Source organism: Sorex araneus, chromosome 1 (genome assembly GCF_027595985.1).
Source record: "Sorex araneus isolate mSorAra2 chromosome 1, mSorAra2.pri, whole genome shotgun sequence".
Classification (NCBI taxonomy): Eukaryota; Metazoa; Chordata; class Mammalia; order Eulipotyphla; family Soricidae; genus Sorex; species Sorex araneus.
In genome coordinates this window covers 197,123,016-197,142,350 of record NC_073302.1, presented here as the reverse complement: position 1 = coordinate 197,142,350, position 19,335 = coordinate 197,123,016, and the positions used below count along the sequence as shown (strand labels likewise).

Sequence of the window (19,335 nt, the reverse complement as noted above, 5' to 3'; positions counted from 1 at the left end):
CATAAAATCACCACTAACAGTTTAATTCCTGCTTTCACGTGATTTTCTTTTTTTTTCTTTTTTTAATTTTTATTTTTTATTTTTTTTAAATTAATTTATTTATTTTTAATTAGTGAATCACCGTGAGGGCACATTTACAGATTTATACACTTTTGTGCTTATGCTTCCCTCATACAAAGTTCGGGCACCCATCCCTTCACCAGTGCCCATTCTCCACCACCAGTAAACCCAGCATCCCTCCCACCCTCCCCGATCCCATCTCCCCCCACCCCACCCTGCCACTGTGGCAGGGCATTCCCTTCTGTTCTCTCTCTCTAATTAGCTGTTGTGGTTGGCAATAAAGGTGTTGAGTGAGGGCGGGGAAGTACCGGTCTCCGCCCACATCGGACACTTAAAGAGAGTGCAGCCACGTGGGCTTTCCCATTTCTCCGCGCCCGCACCCCCAGAATGACTGACGAAGAGGAAGGAAATGCTTGGGACACCAGCAGCCCACCAGCAACCTGCAGTATGTGACTTGAGAGTTTCCGCCAGGTCCCCCGTGCGGAAATCTCTCTCTCTCTCCTTCAACTTTTTCCCTAGACTTGAGACAGAAACCCAAAACCACAGCGGCCGCGCGACCTAATGTCATCTTAGTATCAGCAATATGTAATGGTTCCTTCTTAATGGGTCGGACTTTTGTGGGTGATCCTAACAAGAATAGTAAGTATTTTGTTGAAATATTGAAGGCAATCAAAATGGTAGCCATCTCTCTAGACTGAACTAAGCTATATCCCCACGCCGGCTGAGAAGAAATATCCTTCTTTCTCGGGAAGAAATGTGGTGTGGTGTCAAACATAGTGTGATGTCCATTAAGCAAACAGACCTGGTGGCGTGGGAATGGGAAATAAGGGGAAAAATTAGGTACATGGACCAGCGGGACGCTGGTGGTATCTCGAGCCGGAGGCGATATCAGCGCAAGACCTTTGGTTCCAGAAGCTGCTTGCAGACACTCTACTAGACTATCAACTAAGCCAGAGCCCCACGCCGGCTGATGACGGGAAATAATCATCCTCTTCGGTTTTTTTCCCTTTGTCAGACAGCGTGGCGATTACTAAACAGGCGTGAACTCGGTGGCGCGGGGCAAGGGGGAAAAAGAAAAGTTATGTAACAAACAGCAGGACTTAATATCTCTATATTCTTAGCAATGGAGAACTATCAAATGCCTCCTTGGCAATAGGACTGTCTTTTTCTTTTTGGGGGGAAACCCCAGCAACGGTAGTGAGTTGTGTGTTGAAACATGGAATGTAATCGAGATAAGCGTAAATGAAGTGAAACTTATCACGTACAAGGGTGGGGACTAGGGAGGTGGGAGGGGGCGGCAGATATACTGGGGGGGTTGGTGATGGAAGATGGGCACTGGTGAAGGGAAGGGTGTTTGAATATTGTATAAGTGACATAATCCTGAGAACTTTGTAACCCTCCACTTGGTGATTCAATAAAAAAAAAAAAAAGGTGTTGAGTGGCCACTGCTGTGCTCAGTCTCTAGCCCTCATTCAGCCCGCAACTCCCTTCCCCCACATGGCCTTCTACTACATTATAGTTGGTGATCCCTTCTCTGAGTTGCCCTTTCCCCAGAATGTGAGGCCAGCCTCCAAGCCATGGAGTCAACCTCCTGGTACTTATTTCTACAATTCTTGGGTGTTAGTCTCCCACTCTGTTATTCTATATACCCTAGATGAGTGCAATCTTTCTATGTCTGTCTCTCTCTTTCTGACTCATTTCACTCAGCATGAAACTTTTCATGCCCATCCACTTAAATACAAAATTCATGACCTCCTTTTTTCTGACAGCTGCATAGTATTCCATTGTATAGATGTACCAAAGTTTCCTCAACCAGTCATCCGTTCTAGGGCATTCGGGTTTTTTCCAGATTCTGGCTATTGTAAATAGTGCTGCGATGAACATACATGTGCAGATGTTGTTTCGATTATACTTTTTTGCCTCTCTGGGATATATTCCCAGCAGTGGTATTGCTGGGTCAAATGGGAGCTCAACCTCTAATTTTTTGAGAGTCGTCCATATTGTTTTCCAGAAGGGCTGAAGCAGTCGGCATTCCCACCAGCAGTGTAGAAGGGTCCCTTTCTCCCCACATCCTCTCCAACAGGATGTGTGCTAGTCTCTGTGGTGTGAGGTGGTATCTCGTGCTTTCACGTGATTTTCATGGTGGCACAGTGCAGAAAGCACAGATGCTGCTTTAAAATGGCAAACACCCAAAACCGAGTTAAATGACATAAGCCAATGTTATGCCAGTCAAAATTAATTTTAACACTTTTATTAAAAAGATATATGTGTATATGATATATCATATAGATAGATAGCAGGGTAGGGCGTTTGCCTTGCACACAGCAATTGAACCCGGGTTTGATTCCTCCATCCCTCTCAGAGAGCCCGGCAAGCTACCAATAGTATCCCGCCTGGCAAGCTCCCCGTGGCGTATTCGATATGCCAAAAAGAGTAACAACAAGTCTCACAATGGAGACGTTTCTGGTGCCCGCTCGAGCAAATCGGTGAACAATGGGACGACAGTGCTACAGTGCTGCATATATGTATACACACACACACAGGGATTTTATCACACTAGATTAGTGACATGACGAGAACTAAATCAGGATGCTTGTATATACACACACACACAGGGATTTTATCACACTAGATTAGTGACATTACGAGAACTAAATCAGGATGCTTGTATATACACACACACACAGGGATTTTATCACACTAGATTAGTGACATTATGAGAACTAAATCAGGATGCTTGTATATATACACACACACAGGGATTTTATCACACTAGATTAGTGACATTACGAGAACTAAATAAGGATGCTTGTATATACACACACACACACAGGGATTTTATCACACTAGATTAGTGACATTACGAGAACTAAATCAGGATGCTTGTATATACACACACACACACAGGGATTTTATCACACTAGATTAGTGACATTATGAGAACTAAATCAGGATGCTCGCACTCAACTGTCTTTCAACTTTGGTCTCACTAAAACGAAAATAAGGACTTTACACTAAAGCATCTCTCAACTTTTGGTCTTTCTTCCTGAAGGCCTGCCTAGCTGAATAGCAAAATCAGTAACTGAACAGCAAAATGAGGATGGCTTTGTGGCCCACAAAGGGACCTCGCCTCGAGATTGCGGTGATTTCCAGGCCTTTCTTGCAGAGCACCCACTCATTTCCTGCAGCAAAGTGCACGAGGCTTTAGCGCTCGGGATGGGTAATACCCCCTTTCTGCTGACGGCTCCTTATTTGGGATTACACTGCGCCCCGGGTGCAGACTTAAATGCACACGCTTACTTGTGAAAGAAAACAGTTCTGTAAGCTAATGTTATATTCTGTGCTGTGATAACAGCCCTTAAGATGCCGGGGGGCGGGGGGGCATACTTGGGAGTGACCTGGAAAGCCTTGTCCTTTGTCTGTAGGTCTGCGGGGCGGGCAGGCAGGCAAGAGCCCTTCCTGCTGACGGCAGGCAGACAAGCACCTGGCACCATCCAAGAGGCAGAAGTATGAGAGGAGCTGGGGGCCAGGCTGCTAGCTCTGGTCCCACTGGTACTGAGTGACCTTGGGCTGGGTTGGGGCTTGTTGGTGAGTCAGCTGAGTCCTCCAACCAGCAGGAGGCGCCAGCCCAGGAACACACAGGTCATTGGCCAATGGCTTGCACAGTTCTAAGGGCTGCTCCAGGCACTACTGAGGTTTTCTGGATGAGGACTAGGGATGTGAGGTAATTGATGTGGGGGGAGGAAGTTCTGCACTTATGTGTGCACACGTGTATACTAAAGCTCACACACATGTATATACACACATACACACAAACATATACACACATACACACACGCACACACATACACATGTACACATGCATACACACATACACAAGTGCATACATATGTGCACATGCACACATACACACATACATACACACACGCAGACACGCACACACATACACATATATACACAATACACACATACACATGCACACACACATATGCACATGCACATGTATACATACACACATACATACAGGCACACACGCATGCGCACACACACATATACACACATACACCCACATACATACACACACACATGCACACATATACACACATAGAGAATAAATCTGAACTAATGGGTTTCCAGATCTTAGAATGTTCTAGGATTCTAACCGGTATTTTATCTTGTTTTGTCTTGGGGTTTTGGACCATGCTAGTGGCACTCACAACTGACTCCTGGTTCTGTGCTCAGGAATCACCCCTGGCAGAGTTCAGAGCACCCTATGGGGTCCCAAGTATTAAACTACACTTGGCAACATGCAAGACAAGACCCTTGGCCTTGTCCTACCTCCCTTGCCCGCTACCTTATATGTTGGCCATATATGTGATCAGATTCTTTTACATTTGACATACTAACTCCTGCTGGACTATTAAAAACCAGAGGGGAAATAATAATAAGCTTTGAATTTCAAATCAAAATTGCTTTTTCAAAGCTCTATTATTCATTTCGACCAGAAATTTTCCTTTAAAAGTATTTATTTAATGATGCAATTATTTTTCCCCACTATCGCTGGCCGTTTTTGGTTAGATCTCTGTCCGAGAGAGTCACCCATGTGGTCCGTGTCATGCTGGAGGGCCTGACTTCCTGTCAGAAGGGACTGCTCTGAGGCCGGCCGTCCCTTCAGAGAGGAAGTGAGGCAAAGGGACGGAGATCCCTGCAGCTCCTCCTCCTGGCCATTTCTGGCTCCTCGTCCAGAAATGGTGGGGGGGGGGGGGTAAGGTCTGTTCTCCTCTTGTAACAACAAACTCCAACACCTCAAACTCAATGACAAACGGGACAGTTGGCGAAGAAGCAACTCTTCACACCTCTAGTTTGCTTTCCCTTTCCACTACCTCCGAGCCCACACCTCCTGCTCCACAGAGCACTCAGCTGCACACAAGGTCTTCACTTCCTTCCGGCCAAGTGCCCCCTTCTCTGTCGCCATCATCAAAGGCCCCGAGAGGCCGGAGCCTGTGACAGACTCAGGCGGAGGGCAGGGAGTGCCTCCCTCCAGAGAACCCAGCACGTCTGAGGCAACGTGAATGGGCAGAGAGAGGGAGCAGTCACGGGCCTTGCCCGGCGGGGCTGCATGCACGCCGTGATAAGACATAAGCGATGACCCGGATCCTGAGGCGCTCCCTCCCTCCCTGCGCCTCAGCGCACCCGAGCCCGCCTGAAGGAGAGCGACTGATCCACTTCCAACTCCAGCCCACAAGCACCCTGGCCAACGCGCCCCTTGTTTTAACTCTCGTTTGAAGATGCTGAGTCTTAATAACTCGTGGCAGCGAGTTCTATGGCTTAATGACGAGCCGCCCATTAACCACATTCATCCGTGTCAGATCCGTTCTTTCACACCGCCCTTTCTTATCCCTCAAACAGCAGCTGCCACGAAGGCCATCTAAGAGAAAGGAATCAGGAAACTTCTGTGGGACGGGTCCAGGCTGTCGTGAGGAGGCAGAGGAGAGCCCACACTTGCTCATCTGCTTTCCGGGACGGGCTCCCGGGCACTTGGTTCTGGCTCTCAGTCATGTTGACAGGTTGCCCGGAAGCACCCGTCTCACTTTTGATAAACATGATTTACGTGCTCCCTCTCTCCTCTTCTCCAGAACCCATTAATACCGCCAGGCTCCCCACCGGTGACTCCCCCCCGAAGCAGCCTGCGGGATTCTCCTTATTCAAGGAATGAAATCATGACCAGGAGGACGACCCTGCCATGCGGGCGACTGTTTTTTTCCAGAACAACCCTGAAGGAAGCCCAACAGTCCTCCTTTCTCTTTCCAAATTCCCAAATGGGTGGAACTTTGATGCAAAGCAAGGACTGAGGAGAGCATCTGATGTGCTTCCATGGGAGGAGGGGGTGGGTGAAGGAGGAGGAGAAAGGGACCAGCACAGCCCCTGACCCCCGATGTGACTGACCTTGGTCAGTTCATCACAGCTCCTGGGGGCGCCGGCCAAGCCTCCAGAGAGCTTTCTGAGTAGGGAGAGGCCAGTGCGAGGCCTGGCATGCAGGCAATGGCTCAGGGATGTCCCATGCTTTCACTGCATCCTACATCACAAAGGCTTAAACCCGCGATGACACACGGTCCAGAACCGCTGGCTTCCCTCTCATTGGTCCTTTCTGAGTTTCCTGCCTACTGGACTCTCTCTGACTGGCCAGTGGTTCATTCCCACCATGTCACACATGGAGATGGCAGGAGAAGCCACCAGCGGACGCTGCTCTGAGCACCACACCACTCCCCATGGGAGCACCAGGTAGGCTGACCCAAAAGTACTGAGCACTCGGGGCGCTGAGAGGAAGAGGACAAGGGAGACAGCCACGCAGAGGCCTGGGAATACCCCCTCCCCAGCCCCACAGCACTGGGCCAGACAAGCTGACGGCCGAAGTTCAAAGCTGTTGTTCTCAGAACACTGAAATAGGGGCGGGGTGTTGCCCAAATTTCTCTTGCGGGGTGGGTGACAGCCCTTCAAGGCCTGCAAGTAACCAGCACCCTGAAGTTCGGAGGATGGGATATACGTTAGGTGACCCAGACATGAGTGAAACAGCCCAAAGGTTGTCTGTGGATACACGTTACCCTCTGGACCTAAGTCCCCACTCTCATCAACAGAGACTGCTCTGAGATGCCTCCGCGGGTCTGCCAACGTACAGCTGTGGATCTCCCAGCTCTACCGCAGAGAACAAGTATCCTCATGAGCACTCGTTCATTCATTCATTCATTCATTCACCCCCTTAGTGTCCAGCATGTCCCCTTGGCAGAATCAGGTCAGGTGTGTCCCGGGGCACTCAAGGACAGAGACTAGGGACAGTCCGGGGCTCTGGGCTTATCCCAGTGAGGCCCGGCCTGGCGGCCCCTGCAAGCTGAAGCTGGGGACCTCCTGGTGGTCAGTGGGGCTGCGTTCCTGACCTGCCTCCCCTTCTCCATGCCCAGCACAGCAGCGGGGCATCTCCCTGCCCTTTCTCCTCCACCAGCACCAATGAGGCGCCTGGACGTCAAACACTCCCGACGAGGCTCGACCCACAGAACCACAGGATCCACACCTCGATGGCCAGGGCAGACTCCCGGGTACCACTGGAGATGGTATGGCTGCAGGCTCTGGGCAGAGGACCACGGATACCTGAAGGGCCAGAGACACCCACCCTCTGCCATCTGCTCCTCTCCCAACCCTCCACAAGGTCGCGATGAAGAGTGAGGGGCGGCACACTCGAGGGCCTGCAGTTGCATCACAGCCATTATCCTGCATCAATACTCCCTGCCGTGCCTTCGGTGACAGGTGACTCGCAGCCTTGGACACACACACACACACACACACACACACACACACACACAGAGTTCTATCTCAGCTCTGATGACCGCCGGACTCTCCTGCCCCTGCAGTGTCCAGGCACCAAGCCTCATGCGCTGTGTCCTTCTCTCCTCCCTCTCACCTGACTGAAACTCTGGCTACCCCCACCTGCCCACCAAGACCAGGGGGGCCGCCCTCTCCACCCTCCCGGCCCCCACTGACCTTCCTCGGCTCAGGAAGCACCTACGCTCACAGGCAAGAACTTCCCTCTGAGCTGCACATGGGCACTGCCACTGCTGCCTGGAAGGCCTCAGCCCTCACTGACCCCTCCTTCTGACGGCCCTCACTGGCCACTCGGTACCGGCATGTGTGACATGTCAGACTTCAGATTGGGGGCTTTGCTCCATCTCCCTCAGATGCCCACCATGCGAAAGCTTCAGTGGAATCCATGTGCTCAGTGCCCCGTCAACGCTGCTCCTTCTTCCCAGCTACACCCGCCTTCTTATCTCGAGGGAACATCTCCACTCGTGACGTGAGCCTCACACTGGCCGGGCTTCCCCAGAGAACAAGAACCAGTGGGATGAATAGGTGGACAGAAGGACCATGGGTGAGTGTGCAGGCAGCTAGAATGAATGGATAGGCGAGCTGGTGGGCAGCTGTAAAGGACCTTCCCAGCCAGCAGCGACATTACTTGGGGGGCTGCAGAGGTAGTGCTGGGCAGGGCACTTGCTTTTCACACACCTGCCCTGAGTCCAACCCTCAGCACCAGATACGGTCCTCAAGCATCATCAGGAGTGCAGAGCCAGGAGTCAGTCCTGGACATCGCTGGGTGTGATCCCAGACAAACAAACAAACAGAATAGATTCGATTTTGGTGACATGTTTGGACCCCATGGCTAAGCTCGGTTAACAAGTCTAGACCCCCCTAGTAAGAATATTGACCCAACAAATACCTGTCTCTGGAAGCACCTCTTTTTCTTTAGTTAAAATTATTTTTTTGAGGGATCAGAATGATAGTGCGATGAGTGGCACATTTGCCTGGGTGCAATCCCTGACATACCTGTATGGTCCCCCAAGCCCACCGGGAGTGATCCCTGAGAACAGAGCCAGGAGTCAGCCTTGAGCACCACCGGATTGAACCAACAAAACAAAACAAAACAAAAAGTTACTCTGATTCCCCCCTACCCCCTCCTAAAAAACCTCTTCCTTCATTTAGTGCTTTATTTCTTTATCTCCATTTGCTACAAAATCTATTGACAACTTTAATTCCCTCATTGGTATCCTTTGTCCCATGTAAATTGGTTTTTTGCCGCAACATTACCGTAAATACAAACATCAAATTGCAGACTCCATTTCATCAGGGCAGGGCACCGTCCAACACTCGTCTAATAGCTGCCAACCTCAGATTATCTCCGACAATCAGGACGTCCCCCTGCTTCTCCTCCTTCCCTCTCAGCGTCTTTTGCTGACTCCTTCTCATTTATCTGACTTCTGCATTTTGGAGAGCCAGAGGCCAAGGTCCTCAGACCTCTTCTTGTTATAAACGTCCTCCTTTGGTGAGCTCATCTAATTGCTTGGCCTTAAAGACCAATTACAAGTTGATGACTTTAAATTTGCATTTTCAGCCCAGACTTCTCCTTGAACCAGATGTCTCAGAGAAAGTTCAGCAAACATGGAGTGAGGATCCATCCAGCTTTGTGAAAGCCAAAGGCTGGGAGTACTCTCCAACCCTGCTGGGTCCAGAGTGGATATGTATAAGGTACAAGCAGGACCAAGGAATTTGCACTTCACGCTCAGGAATTGCTCCTAGTGGGGATTGAGGTATCCTATGGGTTACCAGGGATTGAACCCGGGTTGGCTATGTGCAAGGCAAACGCCCTCCCCCTCTGTCCTATCACTCCATCCCCAGATGATGCAAATCTTGTTGCCTAGAGCCCTCCACCAGAAGCGCATCTGATTCCAAAGCCAACCCCACCTGACCACTGACCCCCATCCCCGGCTCGGACCTCCACAAAAGCCCTATCAGGCTCTTTTTTCCTGAAGTACCTGGGCTTCAAAACCTGTCAGCGTTCCAGAGATGCACACCCTCCCCTACAGTCACTCATCCTTAGCATCGCTTCTTCAGACACAACACAACATGCACATGCATGCTCAAACACACGCACGGGTTCCTGCATGTGCACGAATGGCTGCCCTTGCAGAGGACTGGCTGTCCACGCCACCATGCCCCGGCACCTTCCGCCTGAGCTGAAGCCTCCAGCATGACTCAGCGCCAACACCGAGCACGGAGTCAGCACCAATGACGCGCTCTCTGCTCTGGTCTGCACATCAGCTCATCAGCAAGCTCCTCCGAGGCCTCCTCCTTCACAGCTGCCCTCTCCTTACATGCATCTTCTACCTGGAATACCTCCAGGTAACAGTGTGAAGCCGTCTCACCCTGAAGTGTTTCCATTCTCTTTATCTCCTTCCTCGGACCATCAACTAGAAACCACAGGTCATGGTGGAAGTGAAGGAACTGGGGGGCGGGGCGGGGTGGCGCCAGGATAAGTAGGACCAAAGGGGAGTTTTCATCTCACCAACATGAGGGGTAACCAGTCAGACAGACTGTGAACATGGAGAAGGCCGAGAGTGTCACTTATCTAAGGTGCCTGTAAGACAACCATTAAGACTAACACCCAAGAATAGTAGAGATAAGTACCAGGGGGATTACTCCACTGCTTGGAAGCAAGCCGGCCTCACATGCTGGGGGGAAAAGCAGCTCGGATAGAGAAGGGACCACCAAGCAAAGGGTGCTAGGAGGGTCTGCTCAGGATGGGAGATGCAGGGTGAAAGTAGACTATAGATTGAACACGATGGCCACTTTATACTTCTACTGCAAACCATACGCCCAAAAGGAGAGAGAGAGCAAAAGGGAATGCCCTGCCACAGGGGCGGGGCGGGGTGGAGAAGACAGGGTGGGGGTGGTGGGAGGGATGCTGGGACCATTGGTGGTGGAGAATGGGCACTGGTAGAGGGATGGATACTCGATCATTGTATGATTGAAACACAAGCATGAAAGTTTGTAAGTCTGTAACTATCTCACGGTGATTCACTAATAAACAATTTTTAATAATAACAATACCTACCAAACAGGATAAGAGATGAACAGACATTCCTCAAGAAAGACATCCAGATGGCCAACAGGTATATGGGAAAAAAATGTTCTACATCTTTATCACGAGGGAAATGCAAATTAAAATACAACAGAACATCTCACACCAGTGAAACTGGCACACATCAGGAAGAATAAAAACAGCCAGTGTGGGTGTGGGGAGAATGAACCCTCACCCACCACTGGTGGGAACGCTTACTGGTTTGACATTTAGGAAAAATAATGTGGGCAATTATTAGAAAACTAAGGACTGTTTCCGTCTGACCCTGCAATTCCCCTCTGGGGTTCCACCCCACTGGCCACACCCGATTTGCACTCACTCCTGTGCTCATGGCAGCACTGGACACAAGAGCAGAAGGTGGGAACGCCCAGTGTCAGGGACAGATGGCCAGAGAAAGAAGCGACAGCGCTGGACACAGAGGACGAAATCTCGAAATTTGCTGCTTTGTGGAAGGATCTGGCAAGTTCCCTGCAAAGTGAAGTTAGTCAGAGAGGGGCAGATGCGGAATGGCCTTTCATTTACAGGACAGAAAGAAGCACAGCAGGGGGTGATAACAGGTCCAAGATCACTAAGCCCGAGAACTGGTCTACAGCATGGGTCAGCTGGGGCCACTAACGAGGTCACCCCCGAGACCCTCAGCCCAGGCCTCCTTCTCTTGCTCTCTTTCCCCAATCCTGTGTTAGAAACCAACATCCTATTCCTGTTCCCATGCCCCCAAAGCTCCGGGAAACTCGAAATGGACTCAGTCTCCCTCCCTGCCCAGGGCTTAGATGCCAAACTCTTGACAGAACCCCCCCACCAAACACCACATGTGCAATGTACCCTTTAAAACAAAACAAAACAAAACAAAAAAACTCAGCTGCTTCTTTGGCTAAATATTGTTGGCTCCCAGGTCAAATTTTCCCCAGGTTGAATTTTGACTTCAAAACATCTGGAACAAAAATAAACTTTTTCTTTAAATAAATGCATCATTATTTGAAGGCCTCTGGGGCTGTGCATTCAAATGAGATCAATAGGTAAAAGTCAATAAAGCACAGGAGGGGAACGGCCGTGCAGAAAGGGCGAACATGTTAGATGTCCGACTTTACAGTCTGGGCACGGTCAGGAGACCACGGGCACCAAGGGCGCAGCTGGCTCCAGCAGAGACGCGGCGTGGTCATGCCAGAGGCCAGGGAGTCGCAGGGCCCCCGCCACCAGCCCAGCAGGTGCCAACTCTCCCATCCAGGCACCTGGGCTCTGCTGCATCTCCGAGAAGAGTCTGAGATGGAGAGAAAGTCAGGGCTGCCCCCTCACCTCACTCCAACTAGAGAGCCACACGCAGCCCACGACGGAACAGGCAATGGGCACGTGTGTGGATCCACACGCAGCCAGAGCCTGGGCGGGGAAGGGGGAGTCTGAATTACACATGCAGTCTGGTCTAAAATAGCTCAGCTTCATGACACTGTTCCCAAGAGGGAAAAACTCAAGACTTACTGAGGGCCATCCACAGAGTGTCAAAGGCTCGACGTGCAGAACCCGCAGCTCCAGGTCCGAGCACAGCCTCGCCGGGGCAGCCACACTGCCCAGAGACCCACAGGACTCCTGAACTCTGACCCTGCTGGCCACAGAGGACCACTCGCTGCTCTGATGGACACCTGGGTTCCGTGGTGACGTTTCCATCACACCAGGCACGCGCTGTCACCCAACGTTCTCTCTCCAACTTCTTAGATTTTGGGAAACATCACAGGTTTCCAGATCAGGTGCACACACTTTCATTCCCAGAGCCAAGGTCAGGGCCTCATCCACATCCTCTGTGCAGTCTGACGAAGCCAGTCTAGCGGGCAGGGGGGCACTGTCCTGGGGAGTGGCCATGTCGAGTGCTGGGCACAGCAGCTGGGCTTTGCTACGTCCCCTTTGGAGGAGTCTCTATTCAGTTCCTTTCTCACTTTTAAATAGGCCTACTGGTTTATTTTCTTTATTATTATTTTTTTTCTTTTTTGGGTCACACACAGCAATGCACAGGGGTTACTCCTGACTTTGCACTCAGGAATGACTCCTGGCAGTGCTCAGGGGACCATATGGGATGCTGGGGATCGAACCCGGGTCAGCCACGTGCAAGGCAAACGCCCTCCCCGCTGGGCTATTTATTGCTCCAGCCCCTGGGTTATTGTCTTCAAACTGTTGGGACTTCCTTGCACAGTTGAGGCTTCCTTTCTTTAACCAGGTATGTGGTTTGGAGATACTGTCTGTCATTCTGTGTGTTCGTGTGCCGTTTTGTTAGTTGCATCCTTTGTTGTGCGATTTTTTTTTCACTTGATGTTGTCCCATTTGTTTGTTTTTGTTTTGCTACTTGTGCTTTTGGTGCCATAGCCAAAGAATCGTGCCCAAGGCCACTGATGAAAATATTAAAGATGACAAGAAAAATGAATCAAAAGATCCCCTATGCTAATGAATTGGTGGGTTTAGCATTGTTCAAATTTTTATACTTCCCAAAATAATCTAGAGATTCAGTCAAATCCTTACCAGTATACTGGTAATATTTTTTTTTCCTTTAAAGATGATGTTTATTGTATAGGCATGTTCATCTCACTATTGCCACACACATACAAATATGCACTGCAACATAAACATAAGGTACATTAGAAAATAATAACATATGAACCGAAAAACATGGAACACTTCACGAATTTGCGTGTCATCCTTGCGCAGGGACCATGCTAATCTTCTCTGTATCGTTCCAATTTTTTAGTATATGTGCTGCCGAAGTGAGCACTGGTAATATTTTTCATAGAGCTAGACAGAAGAATTCTAAAATTCATGTGCAACATAAAATCACCATTTCAGTATTGAAAGTATAAGACAAAAATTAAGGCATAGGCTTTCCTGATTTCAAAATAATGGCAAAGCTGCCATCATTAAGATAGTGTGGTTGGGGCTGGAGTGATAGCACAGCGTGTAGGGAGTTTGCCTGGCATGCGGCCAACGGGTTTGATTCCCAGCATCCCATATGGTCCCCTGAACATGGCCAGGGGTAATTCCTGAGTGCAGAGCCAGGAGTGACCTGGAGTGACCCAGCATCGCTGGGTGTGACCCAAAACGCAAAAAAAGGAAAAAAAAAAGTGTGGTGCTGGTATATAGACCAACACAGAGAGCAGAATTGAGAGTCCAGAAATAAGCCTCCAGATATACGATCGATTGACTTTAAATAAGGTCACCAAGAACTCACAACAAGGGAAGGGCAGTCTCTTCAACAAAATGGTCTCAAAAAAGCTGATTTCCATATGCAAACAGATAAAATTAGGTCTTATGCCATCACAGAAACAACTTAAAACGGAGTAAAAAGAAAAAAAAGCATAAGCATTAACATGAGATCTGACAAGAAAACAGGAATGAAGTTGGTGGCGCCTCTTCCGGGCTCCAGAGCCTTCTGCCCGATACCTCGGCCCACCCCCATTTCCCTGTCACTCAACCCCACTGCTTCATGTCCTGAGCTCCATTGGCCTAGAATTTATCTTCCCAACAGCCGAGCGTACATCTTTAAACAGTAGGAGTCACTCAGCCAGATACACAGGAAACAATAATCTAGAATGATAAGATATCACACCCGCTACACACACAAATTCATGTGTGTACATGCCTGAACATGCATAAGTACACATTTATCTATGCATTCACGTGCATGCATATATGAGCACACACATGCAGCCTGCTTACATGCATAGTGAGGCACACATGTGCATGAGCAGAGAGCCACACGTTTCAGTAACACGTGTATGTACGGGTGCATGCTTGGGAACACGAACTCACCATCCAGCTCTCTGCTGTCGTGGCTCCTGCAAATCTGCCGGTACAGCCGGATCCAGTCGGAGGGAACAGCCCAGGCTCCGGTGGTCAGAATCACCTCCAGGACACTGTTCGGAAACAGGAAGCCAGGGCTCACTCACCAAGCCCTGCTCTCACCAGCTCTGCCCAATGTGTCTCACCACTGGCATCTCGTCTTCTGAAAAGGTGTAAAGGAGTAAAGTGGCTGGTGCCACTTGGGGGAGCTGGTGGCCGATACCCCGGGTGCCACAGGGTCTGTCCAGCACCAAGGGGCGTGTCTGCTGAGGGCAGAGTTCCCGGGAACTGAGGCCAAGTCTGAGGAGCAGGAACTGCAGAACAACACTTAGTCCACAGGATGACCCACAGGCAGGGGTGCCTGACCCCCGCCCTCGGTGGGGCTCTGGGGTCAGTGAACCGTCTCCAAGACACAGGGGCCATGAAAGATGCTCAGAATCACTGATGAGTGGAGAAGGGAATGGAGGCCACCATGCAACACGGCCTTCTGTTTGCAAGAACAGCCCGCATCAAAAGCGCCAGAAGCAGCCAGAGCTGGCGGGAGTGCGGAGGAAAGGGAAGCAGCGAGACAGGGGGTGGGAGCCGACACTGGTGTTGCTTCTGTGGGGAGTGGTATGAAGGTGCCTCAGGAACTGAAAACAGGGCCAGAGCAGTAGCACAGCGAGTAGGGCGTTTGACTCGCATGCAGCCGACCCAGGTTCAATCCCCAGCATCCCATAGGGCCCCCCACGCACTGCCAGAAGTAATTCCTGAGTGCAGAGCCAGGAGTGACCCCTGAGCATCACTGGGTGTTACTAAAAAAGCAAAAAAAAAAAAAATACCAAAGAAACTGAAAACAGAACTTCCCCAGGGACAAAACGCTATTCTGAGGCTTCCATCCTAAGGACGAGAACCACGGAGCCAGAGAGGAGCAGGCACTCGATGGCCGGGCCCCACAATTCACAGAGTCCAGAGCCAGAGGCTGCCCGTGCCCAGGACGAGTCCAGAGCTGGAGGCTGCCCCGTGCCTAGGACATGCACAAGACCAACGAGGACTGGACACTTCTCAACGGTGAGGAAAGACATGATCCTGCCACTTGCCACCGTTCGGATGGAGATGGAGGGCAGCACGTGAAGCTAAGTGGAAGGAGAAAGACAAGCGCCGGGTGGTCACACTCATGACTGACGCACGAGGGGACAGGGCAGAGCAGGAGTGAGGGGCCGGGGCCGGGGCAGGGCTGCTCTAGGGTCACGGGCTGGTGACACTGCATCCCTCCCTTGGTCTATTTTGTGTCTTCCCCCCTGAATATTCTCTGCTATCGTTCAGGTTTAGTACATGCATAATTTCTTCCAGAGATTCTAGTTGATTGTTCGAGAGTGTGTTATGGTTTGCAAATACAATGTACATAACACTTCTATTTCCCCCAAGCTAATATTGAAACACGGAAACAGGCAGATACAAAGAGAGCAACATTCCTTCTAGTTCTCGGCTCTGTTTCTTTGGTGCCTGTAGATTGCAGCGTGCAGTGAGCAATGAACAGGAAACTGTTTCAAACACTCAGGGGGCTGAGGGCGAGAAATAGGGCAGCAGTTAGGGCACGTAAGGTGCATACAGCTCACCAGGCTCAATCTCCAGCAGCACCTGTGCCCCCCACCCCCCAAGCGGGGCCCGCAGTGGGCCCCACCTCTGTCCAGCACAGAGCAGGAGCAGGGCCTGAGGGTCATCAGGTGGACACCGAGATCCAAAACCAAGCCAAAAGAATCAAGTGAATGCATCTCCATAATTTCTACCACTCATGTTTTCTTTGATATTTAAAATAAACTCTTTTCATCTAGAATCCTCTTTAAAAATCATTCTAATATTTCACAGCATAACAAAGTACTAAAAAAGAGACAGAAAATTCTACAGCGGTAGATTTTAACCGTTCTACTTTACAAAGAAGATGCGGCTAAAATTATAAAAAAGAAAGCCTGTGTTCAATGTGCTTTCGCGTCTCTGGTGGAAGAAAAAAAAATATATATATATAGCATGCAAAACTGTCGTCTTGACTCACAAGTGACTTTCTTCTGAGGAGGTTGAATTTCTTGTTTTAATCAGGACTATTCTAGGCAGGGGGATTTTTTTTTTCCCTGGTAATGAACCAGTTTCTGCAAAGATTTAAGTTCTCTGTGGCCCTAAGAGAGGCCGGGCTGGGAGCTGTTTGGCGTTGAAACAATCTGCCAGAACATGTGAAGCGTCTGTGCTCGACTGGCTCTGGAAGCATTCTCGGGAACGGCACAGGGCGCAGAGACCTGAGCATTTAGCGGCGTTCTCGGTGGCATTTTGGTTTTTCACACCTGCTCCAGAGAAAGTGTCTTATTTTTATGTTTAAAGTGATTTTACTCTGTGACTCGGTGGGATTAGTATTCTCTGGCAAAGTCTGATCTCTCCAACTTATATTACTGTTTCAATCTTTTTCTGATCCTTTGCTTTTATTTTCTTTTTGTTTCATTTTTGTTTGTAGGTTTGGTTTTTGAGCTATACCCAGCACTACTCAGGGATGACTCTTGAGTAGTCAGGGATCCCTCCTGGCAGAGCTCAGGGGACAATTTGGGGTGCTGGGGATTGGACCTGGGACAGACACGTGCCTGGCAAGGGCCCCACCTGCTGTATTCTCTCCGTCCAGGCCCCCCTTTGTTTTTCTTTGGGAGATTTGGAGAAATATTTTTTCAAAGGAGAAAGATGTGCCGAGTGAAGCCCCCGGAATGCTCTCCGCTTCCGAGAGAAGAGAACACAGGGTGGCAGATTCCAAGCTCATTAAAGCAAAACGCCACCATCTCCCTATGGTGGGTTAAGTCCTCAGTGAGTGACTTTCAATTCGAAAGTGAATTTAGTGGCAAAACTTCTGTGTTCTGTTGTTTTTGATCTATCTGAGAGCCGGTGAGCACGTACCCTTCCCTCTCTACTAATGGCCAACATTTCACTCTTTTAAAAAGAGAATGAGGGATGTTACTACTTACGAAGTCGAGACACGCTCCATCCCTGCGTGAGGAAAAAATTTTAAATGTTAAAAGCATCAAAGACAAACTAAGGAGGTCAAATCTCAAAAAATCGATGCGAAACCTAGAGTAAGCTCACTTGCTCTTAACCCCACTCGTGAGTACCCGCTTCTCACAGGGGGAGAAAAAGCAGGGTGTGGTTTGGAGAGACACTGAGTGCACAGTGAGAGGAGTGCCAAACCGACAATGGGCATCAGGAGTGCTCCCATCCTCCCAGAGGTCCTCCCCGTAGAGGGCCGCCAGCTGCCCCCGCCTGCCCCATCCTCTCTGCATCCTCCACATCCCTGACTGAATGCCGGGAGCTGCGGGGGACTCCAACACTGCAGATGGTCCCTGAGCACTGTCAGGACTGACCCCTGAGCACAGATCCGGGAGTGACCCCTGGGTACACAGGTATGACCCCAGCCCCAGCCCCCAGAAAGAAATGAAAAAAGATTCAGTGACAGAGTCGCTGACCTGAAGATGACGTGGGGGTTCTGGGGGCACTGGGGTCTCCCGCACACGCACAGAGGAAGACGACGTCATCTCTCCGTGCAGCCGGGGGCCTGCGGCTCACCGCTGTGTGGCTGGGCGGGAGAGTGTCCTGCGGGGGGAAGTCAGCCCCCAGAGGAACGGACAGACCCAGCTCCCTCAGGGGTGGGGCATAACAGACATCCAGGGAACAGCAAATGGCCAACGGCGAAACAGCCCAGAACTGGTCTTCAGGACGGAGCTGACCGAAGCTGGGGGGGAGGGACACTGAGGCAGGGCGGAGGGCAGTGGACTCTCCGGTGCAGGACGTGGTGGAGGGACCCTGCGTGAATGATGAAATCTCGCTGCCTCCATGAGCACTGACGAAGAGAAAGAAACTCACTTGTTTTCCCAGACTCCCAGGGGGCCGTCACAAGATAGAATCGAAGTTCCTGCAAGGAAGAATTGAAGTTCCAGCTGAGAAGCGGTCTGGGGGCCTGCCCTCACCCAGCCGGCGTCCTCCAGCTCTGCCCAAGAGGGAGGCAGAGACACAAAGCCCAAAGCTTCCAACCAAATGAGCCTTGAGAGTCACTTTCAAAAACCTTAGTTAATAGTCCACACCAGAGACACATGGGAGCAGATGCAGGACGTGAGGAGAGAAATCTGAGAGAATGAGAAAGATTAGGGTCTGCAGAGAAAGACACAAAGGAGCATTAGATATAAAAATAAATGATGATGATTAAATAAGAAACACAAGAGAAATAAACGCAGCAGCACCTTAATAAAAAATATAAATCAAAAGGAAAATGATTTCATAAAAAAATAAGAGAAATGAAGAAAGATAAAATAATTGAAGAAAAAACTGTCAACTATTGAAGACAAAGAAGACAAAGTATTAGATCAATAGGGGCTTTGGGGAAATGGCAATAAAACAAGAAAATTGAACGAATGCTTTAAAAAATATAATGCATGAACAAAAAATAACTCGAGGCTTCAAAATACATATAGAAAGGACTGTCATAGTCCCAAGAAAATCAGAATAGCTGACCTGAAGACATTCTAGCAAATCTACTGAAAACTAACCAAACTCTGGGCAATTTGGGGCATTCGGGCCCATTTTATGCTCCTAGACATTTGAACAGCAGTGCTTCATGCCAGGAGAAGGCGGGAAACTTATGTAAAAGATACTCGAGAAAGAAAATGTGAACCAAGGATTTATATCCAACAAGAGGGAGCTTCAAGTATGCAAAACAAAGGCAAATTGTTATCCACATGTCAGAGCTCGGAAGGTTGTTGTCCTTAATGTTTTCGGAGGGAGGCCTGGAGAGCAGGGCCCCCATCAGCGCGGGCTGGGAGAGAGCCCCGGGGCGGGCCACGCTCCCGAGGAGACCTGTGTCTGGAGCAGACGGCACTCGGGCGGGAGGAGATGTCTCTGGCAGGTGGCTGACTCACCACCTCATACATATTGATACGATGATTTCCTCACAGGCCCCGAGATGGCTGATGCCAAGATGCTTCCAGACCTCATTT

At 49.9% G+C, this 19,335-nt stretch overlaps 1 non-coding gene across 1 annotated transcript; it reads right to left on the bottom strand.

The window, feature by feature from the left end:
* Window positions 1-13,165: 13,165 nt before the first annotated feature.
* LOC129401281 (U6 spliceosomal RNA) lies at window positions 13,166-13,274 on the bottom strand. Its single transcript, XR_008628212.1, has one exon. It is a non-coding gene; the product is annotated as a U6 spliceosomal RNA (small nuclear RNA).
* Between the last annotated feature and the right edge of the window lie 6,061 nt (window positions 13,275-19,335).